Here is a 19,169-nt window from a genome sequence, read left to right as displayed (position 1 = left end):
TTGTCTAACTTATTAGAACAGTTACATAAACAGGACATTTCTCCTGTGCTTTAAGGAACCTGTTGCCTAAGTGTGTAAGATTATCTAAATAATTGTTTTCCTTTCATCTCATTTTCTATAGTCAAACTTTTAATGGGAACTGAGTTTTCTTTTTGCAGTAGCTTAAAGATGTTAGATTCCTATGTTACCCACCCAACACACATACACACACACAGACAAGCAGTCTGACTACCAAGAAAAAAGAGTTTGCCTTAGAAGGAGGCGTTTTTCATGAGACAAGCACTGACATTCACCTAGTTTCCCTAATCTAAGTCCCCTAGGGCCCTTTATTTACTAGAACCAGAAAAAAAAATGGTTTCTAAGGATTGGCTTGAGATCATGCTAAGCAAAATTGGGCTTACATTGAAGTGGCACAGCAGTCCTGGACCACTTGAGGAATCCAAAAGTACTAGGAACAAAACCCTCAGAAGCCAAACCCCTCACCCAAGCAATGCATTTCCTGGGATACGTGGTGATCTCATGCCATGTGGGATTCACATTGACCTTCACGTCCAGAAACATGCTGACTCCTTCACTGCAACAGCCCCTTCAGAATGCTGTCTGCAAGGCTTTCTGTTGTGCCTGGTTTGAGTCCTTGATTTGTGTAGGTCTGAGGTTACTGGTTGGTCAACTTAATAATGTAAAAATTCAATCCCATGCTGACATTGGTCTTCACGGTGATAACAGCATGAGCCTAAATTAACCCCAGAGTACAAGAGCATAAATTTACAGACAAGAGTGCCATAATGATAAAGGTATAAATTTTTGAGTACGTTTAAGTGTCAGATAGAATCTTCTTTCCCCTCTTGATTGACTTTTCCATTGGTATCACTCTGTCTAGGCAGAGATGATAAGAAAATGTAAGGTTGATCAAGAAGAGTAAGTAGTAACAGTGGGGAACAATTGACTGTCACTTGAGATCCAGAAATCACCAAAGAATTTTGTGTTTTATTTTTTCATGAAGAAATAACGACTTTTTTTTACTTTAGTTCTAAGGCACATTACACAAAATAAGAGGCAAAATTGTCAGTTGTGTTCTGACGGGCCTCTGCTACTGAACAGTGGGACTCTTCATCACATCCAATCCACAGGTGCAGAAGACTTGCATATCCTGGGGTACCAAATCTTCAGACTGAAGAAAATCAGAATTGTAAACAGAACTGCCGGAATGGAAATGACAAGTTGCTTAGCTCCTGAAATAAATTTTCTCAGTCCTGCAGCAACAGATCTGAAAATTAATTTTCTTTCTTTACTGGCACCTGTTAGGTGGCATTTGCTCATGGGCAGCCATCTTGAGGCCTCCCCACCACCGGCTCAGACACATCTCCTTCCTTCCTACGATGCTTTAGAAAAGTACATGGGTGTCTTCTTTTTAATAAAAACATATAAACTGAGTCTATAAAACATACACACTTGTAATGAAAGTTTTATTAAATGAAAATATAAGTGAGAAAATTTCAGTGAAAAAATGTTTAATTTTGTCTTAGGTTTCTAATAGTTGGATATACTTTCATTTTATTGAGTTGGAAATGTATACTGAGCAAAGACAGCTTATTATTTCTAGTTATCTTGTATTTGGAAATTGGGTAACTAACACCAGTTAGTTTTGGATAATTAGATTAAATAGCCAGGTAATAAACCTTATCATCAAACAGGAGTGTAGGCATTTTGAAAATTCATTCATTTACCATTGTTTCTTTATTCAACCAAAGTTTATTAAGCACCAGCTAAGCACTATGCCTAACATGTCATCCTTTTATTAGAGAGCACTGTGAACTGATTATATATCATTTGACAGTGTTTAGATTCACTCATCTATCCCATTATATTGACTCATCACCTATCACGTGAATGCAATTCTTAAATACATCAGTTTGATGTCTTGTAGCAGTCAGCAACACAAAAGGAACAACATAATCCCTGCCTTTGTAGAGTTCACATTCTAGTATTGTTTAGAGAAAAGTAACTGATAAACATAATATATAAGTACCTTACGAATATTTTTTTCTTTTTTTTTTTTTTTTTGAGATGGAGTCTCGCTCTGTCACCAGGCTGGAGTGAAGTGGCGTGATCTCAGCTCACCACAACCTCTGCTCTTGGGTTCAAGCAATTCTCCTGCCTCCTATGTAGCTGGGATTACAGGCTTGCTCATGGAGAGGGAGATCACAGTAGGTCCCCTTCTTGCTGCGGGTGGACCCACTTTTTGCTTCTCTGACCTGTGAGTGCACAGCCAGGTAGCCCTCTGGAGCCCTGTTGCCCATCCCGTCTCCTCCTTTACATCTGGGCATCCTCTTCCCAATCTGTGTCATCCTCCAACAGGTTTTCCTTCTCATTTTCCTTCAAGATATCTGTTTCGATCTTTTTTTCATGGAAGGGTCCTTCTGCCTTTCCCTTGGCTGTTATGTTTCTTCATTTAATATTTTTAATGGGATCTCAAGAAGAAAAGGCATAGAACACAAGTGCTGAGTTAACCATTGATATGGTTTGGCTCTGTGTGGCACCCAAATCTCATGTCCAGTTGTAATCCCAAATGTCGGGGGAGGGACCTGGTGGGAGGTGATTGGGTCATGGGGGTTTCTAATGTTGCCCTTGTAGTATGTATTTTCCAAAAGGGAATCAATCTTAGAGCTCTACTGAAGAAACTGACTCTATTATATACCACCAAAATATTTGAAAAATACAAAGAGAATCTATCATAATTTTTGAAGAATAAGTTCCTGATTCTGATATGAGTGCTTTTCTTTTAAGCATTAATCACTGACTGAAAACATAAAGTATAGTTATGAATTATCACTCATTAGGATTCTAGGTCCATCAGAACAGGGTTTCATCTGACGTGCCCATGACTGTTTCTCACTGCCTCCAACATTGACTGGCACAAGGCAGATACTTCATACATAATAATCAAATATGCTTGATAAACATTTCTAACTAGAAATTAAGGAAGCTTCTGAAGTCACAAGAAGAAATCAGGTTAGAAAGCAAATGATCATCCCCACAGTTCTTGCTTGCTATGTCGAGACTAATCCCTATAATTTTCATTTCTTCCTAAACCTCTTAAGAGAATGAGAAGAGTGAGGTAAGGCTGACAAAGACAGGTGACCCGAAAATGCTTCTGAGTCATGCTCACTTTGGAGAGCAGAACTTCAACTCAGAAATCAGAGCTGCGGGCTTAGAGTTCATCAGAATTTCCCCACCCAGCAGCCACTTCCTAGAGTGACCTCCCATGCCCATCACGGCTTGAGCCCCTGCCTAGCAGTGTAGCCCTACCAGCAAAACCAGCCGACAACAGAATTGCAGGAAGAGATAATATTTGTTCCAGAGATGTTGGCATAGACACCCTGAGAAGCAAAAAGAAATAGTAAGTTTCTCAAGAGCCAGGCCATAGATGAAGATATCTCTTCGCACTAAATATACCACCATGTTTTTCTCAGAACAACTTGAGCATGTCTTTCTTCCTTATAGCCAAAAAAACCAAAAAAAAAACAAACAAAAAAACCCCAAACTTTTCTAAAGCACCAGGCTTCCCAGGAGTGGCTAATCTTGTATACCCACTTGTATTTCTGTGTAAATGGAAACCAGAAAACATCTAGAAATTCAGGTACAAAGCAGGGGGACAATACCACGGGAAAATAATTAGAGCCGTTGTGTGCTCGGTTGGTGCTTTGTCTCTTTTTCCACTTAAATCTATAGTGTGTGGGCATAAAACGTATGCAAGTCAGCAGAGGACTGACACATTCCTGTTGAAGTAGCAGGAAAGCTGGCTCCTTCTCCACCCTCTGACCCTCAGAATAGTACCAAGGATGTCTGTCCCAGGCCTTCTGGGAGTAAATTGAGGCTAAATGTGAGTTTCTCTGGAGAGGAGATGGTCATAATTTTTCTCACATTGTATATGATTGCATATCATTTGTTCTACTTTAAATTACATATAATGGAAAACGTTTTAGCTGTACAGTCCTCTGTAGGGTGCTCAGAGGAAAAATGCAGACAAGACAGATGATAAATGCATAGATAATCAAATAGAGAGAATCTGTTTCTCATTCTTTCACTCATAGAAAGGCGTGACAGTTAGAGCTGAGTGAAACTACCAATTGTCACATTCTTTACATTCACTTGAAAACTTAGCTTTTATAATAATTTGAAAATTTAATCTAAGGCATAATATTTCCATCAGCAAATAAATTAAACAAGGGATATAGTTCTGAGCTTTGGTGAGCTCTAACGTTGCTTACAGTACACACTAAATAACATTGCTTACAGTACACACTAAATAAGCTTCTGAATATTAGTCTCAATCAATTATTTAAAATAGAATTATACTTCAAACGCCATTGGATCAAGCTGCCAAAGGACTTTGTCAGTTTTAAAGTGAAGAATCTATCTCTCGTTTATCAATATTTTAATCAGCTTCGCATATACATCTTGCTAAATGTACTGCTTCTGACTTCTCTATCTCGCTGTATATTTATATCTCTATGAAATTATCTTTCCTCTCTTGTTTTACTTCCTCTATGATGGTAAATGGGAAAAGGGTCTTCTTCCTTGACATACACTTTCTCTAATCTAATGAAATGTGAATTTATGCACCCATTGTCTCTAATACTTACTGATAAATCTCTACAAGGGGTTATAGGAGAAAGCCAAGGTATAATGTCCTACACACTTCCCTGAACACTCTTCTTCATGCTGACTTGGTCTCTCACAGACCCTTCACTGTTTGGAATAACATTTTCCTTTTGGTGAATCACAGAATTGTGTAGTGTTGGTGCCGAAAGAGAACCTGGAGAAGTAAAGTGAACTAGGCAATGAGTTGCTTAAGCAAGCTGGGAGTTAGCTTTGGGTGTTTCATTGCACTATCTGCCAATATGAAGTATTCTAATAGTTAAAAAAAAAACTAACCCCAACATTTCTCTTGAACTGTCAACTTTTAATCTCCTCTTCTTACCCTATTTGCAAATATTATATTTCATTCACTCCTTTGAAATCTCTAATGGGTTTTCTGGATTTTCCTTTGTTTCCTTGGAATTCAGCATTTGTTTACAATAATAGTAATTATTTTAAAATCTAAGTCAAACCATGGGATCAACCACCACGTTGTAAAAGTAATATGGAATATTATGAGTCAATGATTTGTAAAAACAGTATCATACAAACATATTTTTACCTTATTCTCAGAAGAAACCAATTTTATTTCACTGAAGCTTCAGACGAAACTCTTTCTATCACCTTTTGAACTCTTCAATGCTATCCAAAAAATTTTTATCATCTGTGTTAAAAACAAGAAAGTATTTAGCTTTATTTTCCTATAAAACTGTTAAAGAGCAAGATTTCAACCCTGTGGAGCACATATTGTGGGATTTGCAGATGCTATGCATGTTCAAATATTTGCAATAGTATTACTGTCACAATAAAAGAAAAGCAAAGAAAAGCAACATTAACAACATAATCAAATCTGCTTTGTAAGAAAGAATGATAAACTCTTTCATAAGAACAGTGGTTACATAAGAAGTAATCACTGGACTTCTGAAGTATGGAAATCTCATGAGCTGAGGCCTTCTGAATGCTGTGTTTCATTAAATACTTCAGGCAATACTACTCTTATACTAGAAATTTATGTTGATAATTCAACCTTCTCACTTTGTGTTTGTGAAAAGTCTTGATCAGATGCTATTTTGATAATACATTAAATGAATACATCAAAAATTTTGTACTTCTTACAGCATCAAATACCATGTAATCCAGAAGTAATTCCTCAAATTCTGTTTTTGATTGAATGATGGCATTCTTATTGTGAATACAGCAAGCTTTCTAAAAGTATTGTTTTTGTTTTTTTGTCTTAATTTTATATTATCATTCTCATTCTTTTATCACCCACATTGGTAGGAAAACAAAGCATTCTGCTACATGTTGTAATTAAACCTCACAGGTATGTTTTTTTCATTGCAAGTTGCTTTTTCCCTTAAGGAGTTCTGTGTACCATTTGCCCTATATTGCAAAAGCATCTTAATAGAGTATTATATTTTTGCCAGGGCTCAAAAAGAATTTCTCTGCTCCCGAACCAGTTTTCATGATGATTTCTTGCTTTAGGATTACAGGGGAATGCATAGTGGGATCATTGAGCATGGCTAAAACAGGTCTTGAGTTTTGATTTTTTGTAGGTGGCTGTTTTTACTGTTTTGTTTTTTTTCCCTTTTCTCCTATAATCACGACCACGGGTAGAAAGTAAGGATCCTTGCAGCTTCCTTATGCTGATTATAGAGCTTTTTAAGGTACTGAAACACCTCCAGATTTCAGGCTTTATAAAAGGATCTTTGTTTCAAATCCCTACTTTGGACAGTGTGAAACCACATTTCCCAGATTAGTATACACACTGGTCAATGGTGGCATCAATTCTAGTTTACTAATCTGACTTTGAGGTCCATATTTGTTTTTGAATATGGATATAATTTTGCTATTGATTTTGTAGTTTTCAAAGTTCAATAAAGCGTATTTTTTAGAAAAGTTTTAAGTTTGTAGCAAACTTGAGAGGAAAGGAAGTAATCATAAGCTCCTATCCTCACACAGCCTCCCCACTGTTGACGTCTTGCACCACAGTGGTGCATTTGTTACAACCAATGAACCACATTGTTACATCACTACCCAAAGTCCATAGTTTACCTTAGGGTTCATTCTTGGTGCTGTATGTTCTATAGGTTTTGCTAAATATATAATGACACACATCACCACTGTAGAATCATACATAATAGTTTTACTGTCCTAAAAGTCATCTTAAATATATTTTTTATCCATTATTTCTATAGTTTTTTAGTTAGGCAAAAGCAAAGGAGTCAATGCTAACTTAGATGAGCATGAATATAGATGTCTTTCTCCAGGTTTTATGATACATTTCATTATTATTATATAAAAATATATTTTCCATGTTTTTAGTAGAAATATGACATAAAAAGGTAAAAAAAATTCAGTAAGCTTCAAGATGTTAAAGTTTCAATGATCATATGGTTAATGGAAATTTTTTTATTGTGATGAACATTCTTCAATATCACAAAACTTTTGCTGAAGACTTGTTTTTCACATTAAATCTGTTTCGCTTTGTCACACTATAGTGTATATCATTGCAATCTAATATTTTATACTCTGCATCTTAACAGTAAGGAAGTCATACAGAATCAGACACAGCATTATTGCATGTTTCATATTTTTATAATTGTCACATGAAGTATATAATGTTAAATAATATTTAAGATATTTTCATAAAATTCCTTTTGCTTGCTTATTCTGAAGATAAAGCACTAGCAAAAATGTCAATAGAAAGAATATGAAGAATACACATATACGTAATTCACCATTTAGATATTAAAACAATACATCATTTAAATTCACATGTATAAAATGTGAAAAAAAGATCTTATCTCTGTATGGGTGCAATAATGCTATATATTGGTACCTTTGATCCTTTTTTTACAAAAGTAGAAATTTTACAAATAGTTGCTTTTAAAGTTATATTGTGTTTGGATATAATTGATTTGGCATCAACTTGCTAAAAAAGAAAAAAAGGTGACTATGTCCTCTAAGCTAATGAAGTGGTATTTCCACCATTTATATCACTGAATGCTCTAGGCCTTATCCTGAACTTTTCAACTCACATGTACAACTTGACTAAGACTCTCTCTCTCTCTCTCTCTTTAGAGAGAGAGTATATATAGCTAGATAGCTGTATATATATATACACACACATACTATCTAGAAAATAGATAATATATAGACAGCTGTGTATATGTATATACAGCTGTCTCTATATACACATATAGGTAGCTGTATATGTACATAGGTATACATATACACATATATAACATATATATATATATACACACACATATATAATGATATATATATACACATACATAGCTCCTGAGACATCTGCTGTCCTTATATCATCTGTAGCAGAAAAAATATTCTCAATAGGACAACCACTTGTTTAGCAAAATAAAAAAAAATATTTGTACATTTAAGCAATATCTTATTAAAGTTTGCATTGAATAAACAGTTGCCATACAAAATTGTCTCTTTAAAATGAATACAAAAACAGATTTTATTTTTCCTTAATTTTTGAGAAATTATCATGCTAATTGTAATTTGGGAAATAGCCAAAGAAAGCAGGTTGATAGACTGTTAACAAAAGACCTAAAAATATTAACAAATATGGTCTAATCGATGATGTGAATAATTTGTTAGTTAAATATGTGTGTTCTCCAGTGTTTTTCATTTGACGTGTTTTATATTGCTCTTGATATTAAAAATTTTATGATTAACATGATCAACATTAATCAAACATTTCTGAGTAGAAACAACTTTCTAAGTATAACTACTGGCTGTGGAATCTCACTGCCACAATAGTTATTATATGTTTATGTATGTAAGACCTCTTTTATAAACCTGCAAACTATTAGGTTTCTAATGGGTACTGAAAAAATGAACTGTTGAAACATTCTAAGGTTTAACACCGCAAACTGCAAAATTTCTCTTATTTTATTGGGTGGTTCGGTGCCAAACCCCAGGACCCCTTTCAGCCACATTAAGTTCATCTGTAAGAGCACAGATGGAGTATGCAGTAGTGAAGATTTAACCAGGGTTGTTAATACCAAAGGAACTGGACAAAGTGAGTAGGGCAAAGGTTAATGCCAACTGAGTTGTTGTGATCACTGACCCATCAAAGTTGAGTAGAAGAGAAAAGTTAGAATGAGGAGCGTAGAAAAATGGTAGACCTGGTAAGTCTGAAATCCATGAAGAATTATCATTGAAAGTGAGCTCTCAGACAGCAAAGTATTTAAAATTAAGATTATGATGGGTTTGGATCTATTGGTAACAGCAAGACCTAGGGTATGACATTTATGTGTGTGCATATGTGTATGTAAGTGCATGTGTTTAAATGTTTATGAATCTTGTGTTCTACTATTCTCATGTAGAAAACATTGTTTGCTTTAGCAAAATTAAAAGTTTTATTTTATTACCCAATGATCACACACTCCTTCCACTCCTTAGTGCTCCTTGTTGTCTCCAAATTGCAGAATTCTGCTAGAGTTTTTCATTTCCTTCATGAGCAATTTATTTCTGCCACTGGATATAAGCTTCCCTTATTTCTCATCATTTACATTACATAATATTAATATAAAATTTTGTAAATTTCAAAGAGATTTTTCAAGTCTTAATATAAGCATTACCTATAGTTATGAAATTACTACCAATGTAGATATCAAATACATATCTAGTTCATATTAACAGATGTATTCAGCATTAGATGACAAAATATGAATAAGTAAATTAACAATATAATAAATACATGAGTGAATAAAAGAAGCAAAGGAAGTAATGTCTTCCTTTCAAAATTCTCTAGATAGTACTAGGACCAAGAGCATTGGATTGCCAGGATGGTTGATGTGATGTTTGGCATTTTAATATTATTGCTTTCTACATCATCAATTCGCCTGTATGTAGTAAACTGACTTAAGACACAGGAGACTTGAGTTTGATACCTCTCTCTATTATTTAATAATGGATATATTTCAAAAATGCCCTAGAACTCATATGTACATTCTGTCTGTTCTTAAAAAAGTGTGCCACTGCTCAATGTAAGGGTGACATGATCCCTGAATTAAAAAGATTTCTATTCTGGTACCATTGGTTACCAACTGTGAAATTGTGGACAATCCTTTTGAAATGCTCCTTTATCATGAATTCTTGTTAATTGTTATAATACTGTAATTACTGCACAGATAATGTGAAGACATCTTTTATTTTATGGTAGTCTAAAGAAATGTTATATGTTCTTGTTATCTCATTTTATTAATTTTGAGCAAATTAATGCTTTCATTTGATAGTGCCTCTATTAAATATTCTCATTTAACCTTTTAAATATCCAAATATTATACATCAACCTAAATCAGATTCAATTAATATATTGGTAATGAACATTCAAAAACTCTAATAAACTTAAAATACAGATATATCTGTAATCGTATTTTTTTGCTAATATTTTTCTTGTTAATGTTGGCTGGTTCTAAAATTACATTTTTTCCTATTGTGTGAAATAAAACTTCCTTTCTATTTCATGTCTTTGCTGGCATACATTGTGTATTCCTTTCTTTTTTATGTGTTAATGGTTTATATCATTCCAATGACATAAAAATTAGCAGATTATTTATTATTCAATTATATTCTCCATTATATTACATTAAGTTGCTATTTTTTAGCTGAGAAGGTTTATTTCTAAAGACTCTGTAGAAATAATCTCACCATATCTGTATTACAAACAGAGTACATTGATTATTTTCAAGAGAAAGAATTAATATAATTCACCCTCAGTGCTGGTGGTCTAGAGTCAAAGAATTGAAAATACAGACTGTACATCATGGAAAGTGCAGTGTCTACTGCCCTAAATGGAATTCTGTATTAGACAGTTGTAAAGTCATAAAGAACCAAATATGTTACAATAGACCCATGATATCCAGATACTTCACTTAACAGGGATCTTCATTTCTCATTTGTTTAATAATCTAAAATGAACAATAACTGTGCATCAAATATTTTGTTGATTTTTTAGCTAATGAATAAATTTAATCCAGGAGTTCTAAGTCTAATTATGTAAATACATATGAAACAAATAGTATAATATAATACAATTAAGCCTATATCACATGGGTGAAGAAACCACTGGAAAATGGGGATGTGGAAATAAGCCTGGAAGAATTCAGAAACATTTCACAATCAATCAAAAAATTAACATTTTATAATTAGATCTTGAAGGAAAAGGAGGTTAGGTGGCTATTCTGCACAATAGCAAAGGTATGTACACATTCAGGAAGAACACGTTCTTGGACCTGGCACATTCTAAGTGATCGGCTCTGAAAATGACCACTCACGTAGCTGGAATCATCTCAGTACTATTGCCAGGTAGAGAGGATGGCTGGGGGGAGTAATCTCTTCATGTAAAAATACAGTGCCGGAGTTTACAGGGAGGAAGAGTTACTTGTATGCAGAAACAAATGCTAAAACCTTTAAGCATCAAATTGAATTTAATTTATTAATGTTTTTTTATTTTTCTGCATTTAGATATTTGTACTTTTAAAGTAGATATTTATCACTCTTTGCAAATTTATAATATTCTGCCGCTTCTATAAAATCTATCAGAAGATGCTACATTCTGTGTTATGAACAGCTGAATCTATGAAGACTCCAGCTGCACCGTGCAAAATCTGTGAATTGCCAAACTTCTCTAGGCCAAAAGTTTCTCATTAATAAAATAAATTATTAAAGCAGGAAGGGAGATTACATCCATCTTTCATCTGCACATAGAGACATTATTAGGCAAAATTCAACTCTCAGGTAGTCACAGATCATAAGCCTTATAGGATCCCCCAATGACTGAATTATTGTTTTTTTCTTTTACTAGGAAATTCTTTGTCTTAGTTTTAAAAATATAATGGAGAAACAGCTTCACTGGATGTAAGGAAAACAAGCTCACTTGGAAGTCAGCTCTAATACCCAGCTATTAGTATTCAAATAATGTTTATATCTATGATTCATATTAATCTAATACATCATTTTTAAAGTGCTTTGAGTTCCTTTTGTAAGTGCCTTTGTATCTTGTAAGTGCCTTTGTATCCTCTAATATGAAAGTAAGCTATTGTCCCATAAATAATTAGATCTGTTTTATTTTTACTTATTTTGCTATGTCAGTGTCTTTTAGTTTGTTTCTGCTATTTCTGTCATATGATTATTTGGGCAGTGCTGGTTAGGACATTTGATTTACTCTTTTGTCACTGTTCTACTATGTTTCCTTGGCAAATATTATTTTCTCTTTTGTGCCAGCAACTGAGTTGAAACCTTCTCAGTGTTACATTTCCTGTCTTTGATGGTTGTATTAGTCCATTTTCATGTGGCTGATAAAGACATACCTGAGACTGGGAAGAATCAGGAGTTTAATGGACTTACAGTTCCACATGGCTGGGGAGGCCTCGCAGTCATGGTGGAAGGGCCAAAAGACACAAGTTGTGGTCTTACATGGATGGCGGCAGGTAAGGAGGGAGCCTGTGCAGGGGCCTCCTCCTTATGAAACCATGAGATCTCATGAGACTTATTCACTATCATGAGAATAGCACCAGAAAGATCCATATCCATGATTCAATTACCTCCCACCGGATTCCTCCCATAACATGTGGGAATTGTGGGAGTTACAGTCGAGATGAGATTAGGTGGGACACAGCCAGACCACATCATTGGTAGTCATGCCGTTGTCCAGGTGTGAAGGAAAGGATGCAGTTATGATTACTGCTTCTGTTGACTGGCATCTGCTCAGAGTCCTTTAACTGACACAATGTCCCCTGTATTATATGTCAACAAAGCCCAATATTGGTGTTGACTGCATTTATTACAAAAGCCTCTTTTTAGAGACTCATGCAGACAGATGGACTCCAACTATCCCTTACTAAATAAGAAACTTAAAATATTATGCTATAACATACTTAACGTTAATATAAAGGTACTCAAACATTGTTTTTGTGCTTTCAGTTGCAATAAATGCTATCATAGTTGTGCAAGCACTAGAAATTAACTCACCATTCTGGTTTTGCCATATTTTGTAATTTCATCTTCTTGCCCGTTAATTCTTTATTTCGAATTTTCTATTTTACTTTATAAATTAAATATATATACAAAGAAGAAAAAGCTTGAATGCAATACAGATTTCTAAATTTAGAAGACTACAAAAATATGAATTTAAGAAACTTTTTCTACAGTGAACCTATACATTTTCTAATCAGTATCCATATTTTATGTTCTTGTGGAACATGAAAAGGAAAACTACAAAATTAAAATATTTTTTCCCAATACTTTACTGTGTTTTGTGGTAAAATTTAGCAATAGGATAGAACATTTTTTGAGGAAGATAATTATTTTTCTTAGATTCTAGTTTTAAATTATAATTAATTTGTCCCTCAAGACACTATTTTATGTGGTACACATAAATATTATTTGCCATAGCTCAAAATACAAAAATCAAGCAGTAAGAATTTCTGGAAAGGTCAGACACCATGAGATTCACCTACAGTTTTGATGAGCAATCACAAAACAATGGTTGTTCTACCCAAATTCCAGAAATAGGAAGGCTAAGTAAGTTTTTAAAAGTCATAGATTTGATTATCTAGTTCATTAAAGTTGTGGTTGCAAAAAATCCCCAAATAAGCCATGGTACAGTAAGTGATGAGCCCTTCTTAGGACAGAGGAAGCTAGAGACCCATGCCTGCTTTCACTCCTGGTAGATAAGGAGCTATGCCACAGACAAGAGTCAGGAAAGCCAGCAAACTCAGGAATGAGAATGTAGCGGCCTTATATGGGCTAGCAAGTGATGGAGGAGTCCATAGACACTCCAACCCCATAGTCAATTCACACAGAAATCCAGATCTTTCCACTGACCTCCACCAAGTGCACAGGGGCAGTGTTCCCAACATTGAGGACATGCCAGTGAATGCAGGGTACCTCCTGTAAGGCTCTATAAATGCATGGCAATGCCTATTGGAGGCTCGGCACAGGGCCAGAGAGCTGAGGGAGAGCTTCTTGAAGGCCTCCTTCCCACGCTGAGTACAAATACACTACTGCAAAGGCAAGATCAGAGCAGAAAAAAAAAAAAAAATTCTCAACGCACAGAACTCCAGGGACAGAACTAGAGGGCAAAGTGACTTCCCCACTGGTTCAAAAAGCTGCAATACTGGTTTTAAAAAAAGAAATAGATTCAAGTGGTTTGGAAAACTAGTGCCTGGGCTGCATATCTCAATGATATCCCTAAAGTGTTGCTGGTACTTAGATTTCAAGCAACATTAAAGGGAATGTCCTGATTCCTCTTTCAAAATCGTGTAACTATCAGTAAATTGAATCTAAAAATACTGCAACAAACTTGAGGACTAGCTTATGCAGAGAATGCATTCACTCAGGTCTATATATTAGATTACTGACAGCAGTAGCCATGTGTCCCTTCCTGGGCTGAATATCATGTGCGTCATCCTTCATATGCTTTTGAATTCATGCACTTATACTATTGTCTTCCTTTAAAACTCTACATACATCAGTAAAAGCAATTACCAGACATATGATAAGTGACCCATGACCCATAGGAGAAATAGTTAACAGAAGTAGACTCAGAGACAACTCAGATGTTAATATAATCAGATAAAAATATTAAAGTAAAAATTATAAATATAATAAAGGATTTGTGTACAAGATGAGCATCATGTTTGAACACATGGGAAATTTAAGCAAAGAGACAAATAATTTTTAAAAGAATCAAAAGAGAAGGGTAGAAAATTTAAAAAGTAGACAGATACCAGAAATTTATTTAATGAGCTTAACATCTATATATAATATCGACAAATTTAAAGTAAAAATAATAAAAATGGGTATAAAGAGTGGATTTGAACATATTAGTATTGGACAAATCAGACTTCCAGGTAAGGAACACTGGTAGAAATAAAAAGATAGAGCAAAGGAGCAATAAGCAAGTTCATCGAGAAGGCATAACAGCCCTAAATGTGATAAATTGAATAAGGAAGTTCAAAATACACAAAGCAAAGCTGCTAGAACTAAAGAAAGAAATAGACACACCAGGATCATAATTTGGTATAAAAGAGCAATAATGAGTTAGAAACAGAGAGAGAGAATTACTAATTACTAATATCAAAAAAAGTTTGAACATTATTATATATCCTAACAATAAGAAAATACTATAAGCAATTAATTACCAATACTAAAAATAAAAGTGTGAACATTATTACATATCCTAAAAATAAGAAGTTACTGTGAACAATTCGTATCAACAAATTTGGCAACTTAAATTAATTACAAACATTTCTCAAAAGTACAACTTACCAAAACAAAACAAGAGAAAAAGACAAGATAACAACATGACAACGTATCTATTAATTAAATTGAATTAGTACTAAAAAGTATCTTCTAACAAGAAAAACGGCAAACATAGATGATTTTATTGATTAATTAGATTAAATATATAAGGAATAGATACTGTGAAGCTAATATCCATCTTACACAGGTTGTTATAGAAGAGAGAACACTTCTCATTACATTTTAAAGTCCAAGGCAAACATGATAGCAAAACCTAACGAAGAAATGACAAAATATGAAAATTACAGATAAACATCCCTAATGAACAGATTCACAAAGATCATTAACTCCACATAGCTAATTTAATATAGTAGTACATAAAAGGGGGGTAATGTATCATGACTAATTTTGACTTTATACCAGGAATACACCCTTGGTTTAACATTTAAAAGTGAATCAATTATTAACAGAATTTAAAAATATATATGATCATCTTAATACATACTAAAAGAACATTTTAGAAAATTATATGTATATTCATGATAAATTCTTTCAGCAAATCACAAATATCAAGAGCAACTTTCTAGGTAATACACATATTCTAAATCTTGCTTTGGACAGTGGTTACACAGGGACAGTCAATCATAAAAACTCATTGAACACTTTGATTTTGTTAAATACAATTTATACCTTAACATATGAAAATATAAAATGTAAAAGATTTTTTCCAAAGGTATAAGTCACACACAACAAATTTACATATTGCAAATGAAAAGATGTCTTTTAAAAAATTATTCCAGAAAAAGGTACAAAAAAGGAAAAGGAAATACCATGCTCTGTTATTAGTGCCATCATATTTTGCACGTGAATACAATACTTTTGAGTGATACTTTTTCTTGTCTGAGGCATCATCACACAATGTTTTTTATTCAAACCCTTGTTAATTTAAATGCACTATAAGAAATCAACCAAAGCTATATATACGGTCTATCTTTCAAAAGACAACAATTGAAAGATAATTTTACAATTTAGCTTTTTACTATTTCCAAGCTACAGAGTGGCATTTAAGAATGGATGCACTTTACAACTTATAAGAGTTCATAATATTACATGCAGAGTAGAATTGTTTTGTCTTAGGAGCATGATCATTCTGCCTTGCTCCACCTAACTGTTTTGGAAGGTAACACAGTAATGAAAAAAGTTGCCACACTAACTGGTATAAATATGGTTTGGATAATTAACAGAGGACATGACAAAGTTCAGAACACTTGGCACTCTGTTTGTTGTTCCTACGTATACTAAATGCTTTCTATATGTTGAATTTCCCTCTCAACCCTGTGTTTCAATCTCTATTAAAAGCTATTACTGCAACCGTACTGAACTTTTTCGGTTTTAAAATTTCAGGATTATCTCTTTGTATATACCTATGCCTGGACACTGCATTCCCCTACTTTTCTAAAATAATTCACTTCTCAAATCCCACAAAACACCTGACTAACATGATTGTGACATATTTGTGCCCTTCAAAGCAGGTGCACCCAACTCAGTGTTATATACAAAAGGAACACCAAACTGCAATGTCTTAGCAGAAGATATAATAACAATATTTCTAAAAACCAAAGAAAACCAGGAAGTGAAAGTATGTGTCTGCTTGAATCCAGCAACATAACCGTTATTTCCCAATTTCATATTTATTATTGATGTTTTTTAAAAGCAATTTTTTAAAAAAGTCATAAACCTCTTAAAAAATTTTTTTTTGAAATGGCTTCATCCAAATTGTATAGCTTAAAACAATGTTGGTAGGAACCCAGGAGCAGCTGGGAGGAAGTTCAAATACAGGTCAGCATGCAGCCTAACTCAGCTAAGATTTCTACATCTTTGCCTGAATTAGAAGAGCATTAAAAATCAATGTACTGTGATGTGAAATGGCAGTTCTGAGTCTTGTACACAAATGATGTGCAGAAACATGGACAGGGTGTTGCCTTACAGATATGATGCATTCTGAAAGCCCCGACAAAGGCTTGCAAAAATAAAACACTGAGAGTTCAAGGCCCTCGTCCCCTCCCTCAAGGCCTCAGATGAGCTAAGTGGGCAGTTAAACGTCTTTGTATTGAACTCAGTATAAGCGATATAATTTATATGGTCTGTAAAGAGGTACTTTATATGATAAGTCCTATGATAAGGACTGGAGGAGAGAATAAGACGGAGCGCTTAAGAAAGGGAGCCAGAAAAAGGGAATGTTTAGTGATTTCAATACAGGAAGAAGGATCGCTAGTCCCGGTGCCTTCTTTTGTGCATCCTGCCATGTCACTTTATTTATATGTGTTTTCTCAATTGCTCACATTTCTATATTATGTTGTATTGCAGCTAATCGTTAAGGAATAAAATTATTCCCTCCAACCTCAATTTCATATTAATTTTGCTAAGTGTTTCTGAATGACAGATAGGTCTCCATCATCTGACTTCAGTTACTAACAACACCTTAGCAAGAAAAGGGTTCTAAATGAAAATCATAGTTTCTTATGTTTTATATCTGCATAATAGAAGAATCTCAAAATTAAAATATAATTTTAAAATGTGTGTTCAAGGTGAAGAGAAAATAATATTCACCTGTTCTATTATTATTCAACACAGTATCAAATTTATCTCAGAGACTCCTTTTATGTGAGGGAAAAAGATGAAAAAAAAGGTTTTATACTCTATGTAGTTATCATTACTTAGTACAAACAAAGTCAGTTTTGTTAAGAGAGGTCAGATTTCCCTGGGACTAAATTCTTGAGGGAATTTGTCATTATGCTTCCTTATAATAGGTTTGGATTAAGTTAGTGGGAAATAGTTTACAATGTAGTCAAATGCAGTTTACAGAAAAAAAAAAAAGGGATGAGATTCTTAATCTAGCTCTTTCTTTTATCAATTCAGGATAGTACTCAATGTGTTAAATTAGTGAAGGCCTTTTTTTGAAAGACTTCACTAACATGTTTTGGGAAGACAGGTTGTTTTTCTCAATCGATGTATACAGAGGCAGAGGCCTCAGGCTACACCACTAAAAAAAGATGAGTGTCCCTAAAGTTTTCTTATTCATCATTTCCCTTTTTTGTTAACCATCCTACATGTATCCAAGCCTAGTCATATTCCTCTGTTACAGACACAAAAAGATCCAGGTACCGTGAATTGAAAATATGCAAATGTCAAGTTCAAACATGATTTGTTGGTCTCTAATGATTTTTATTATAATCTTTTACTTTACAAGTCCACCAGTTAAATTTTAGTTATAAAAATAACGAAGTTGAATATTATAAACTACATGTATTTAATAAAATATATATCTTAATGTCTCAGGGGAAGTAAACATCTTCAATTCAGAAATTTTAGAAAGGTTGGAGAGTAATATGTTTGCTTTTTACATTAATAAATTTTGTTCGAATAATAATCTTGAAGTCTGAGCACAATAGAAGGGGAAAGAAACACATGGCCTAATTTATTTACACCAATTAATATACTAACATATCCATTATGTTGCTACTTATAGCTTTGATATACCTAAATTTATAATAGCTAGTAAACATACATAAATACTGAAATATTAATACTGAAGTTATGTATAATTTCTATACTGAGATTTTTCTCTTCCTCATAAGCATAAACATATCATTATATATCTATTGTGAATATATAATAAATAAGATATATCATGCAAATCCATCTACAAAAAAGAAAGTACTTAATAACATGTGTTGTGGCTTATAGATTTGTTTAGAGATGTCAACTTCAGGTAATTGAAGTATGTCCATAGATGGCAATACATCCACAGATAAATATTGCAAGAAAAATAAAACTTCATTCACTTTTAAAGGAATGAAAACGTGGCTATTTTAGGTGAAATGTAAAAATTATTTATCAAACAAGGAATGAGTCAGTCATCAATAAAAATGAAAACTTAGAAATGAGAATCCAAATCGATGTTATTGTAAATTATAGAAAGCCATTATCAGGTAGAGTTTAAAGTATTATTAATCCAAAATTAACTGTCACCCTCCAATTAACTGCATCATGACAAAATACATCAAGAGAGCTTGATACTGTAAACTTTCAGTCTTTAAACTTACAGTCAATGTAATTAGTCAATATATATACAACCTCTTCGAGCAATGAGGGGCCATTTAAAAACTTTTTTAAAATAGGGCTAAGTAAAACTCATATACATATATATATATACACACACACACACACACACACACACACAC

This window comes from Sapajus apella, unplaced genomic scaffold, assembly GCF_009761245.1.
Source record: "Sapajus apella isolate SASKATOON/1434 unplaced genomic scaffold, GSC_monkey_1.0 scaffold60, whole genome shotgun sequence".
Classification (NCBI taxonomy): domain Eukaryota; kingdom Metazoa; phylum Chordata; class Mammalia; order Primates; family Cebidae; genus Sapajus; species Sapajus apella.
The sequence above is the reverse complement of the archived record's forward strand: the minus strand, read 5'-3'. Positions refer to the sequence as shown.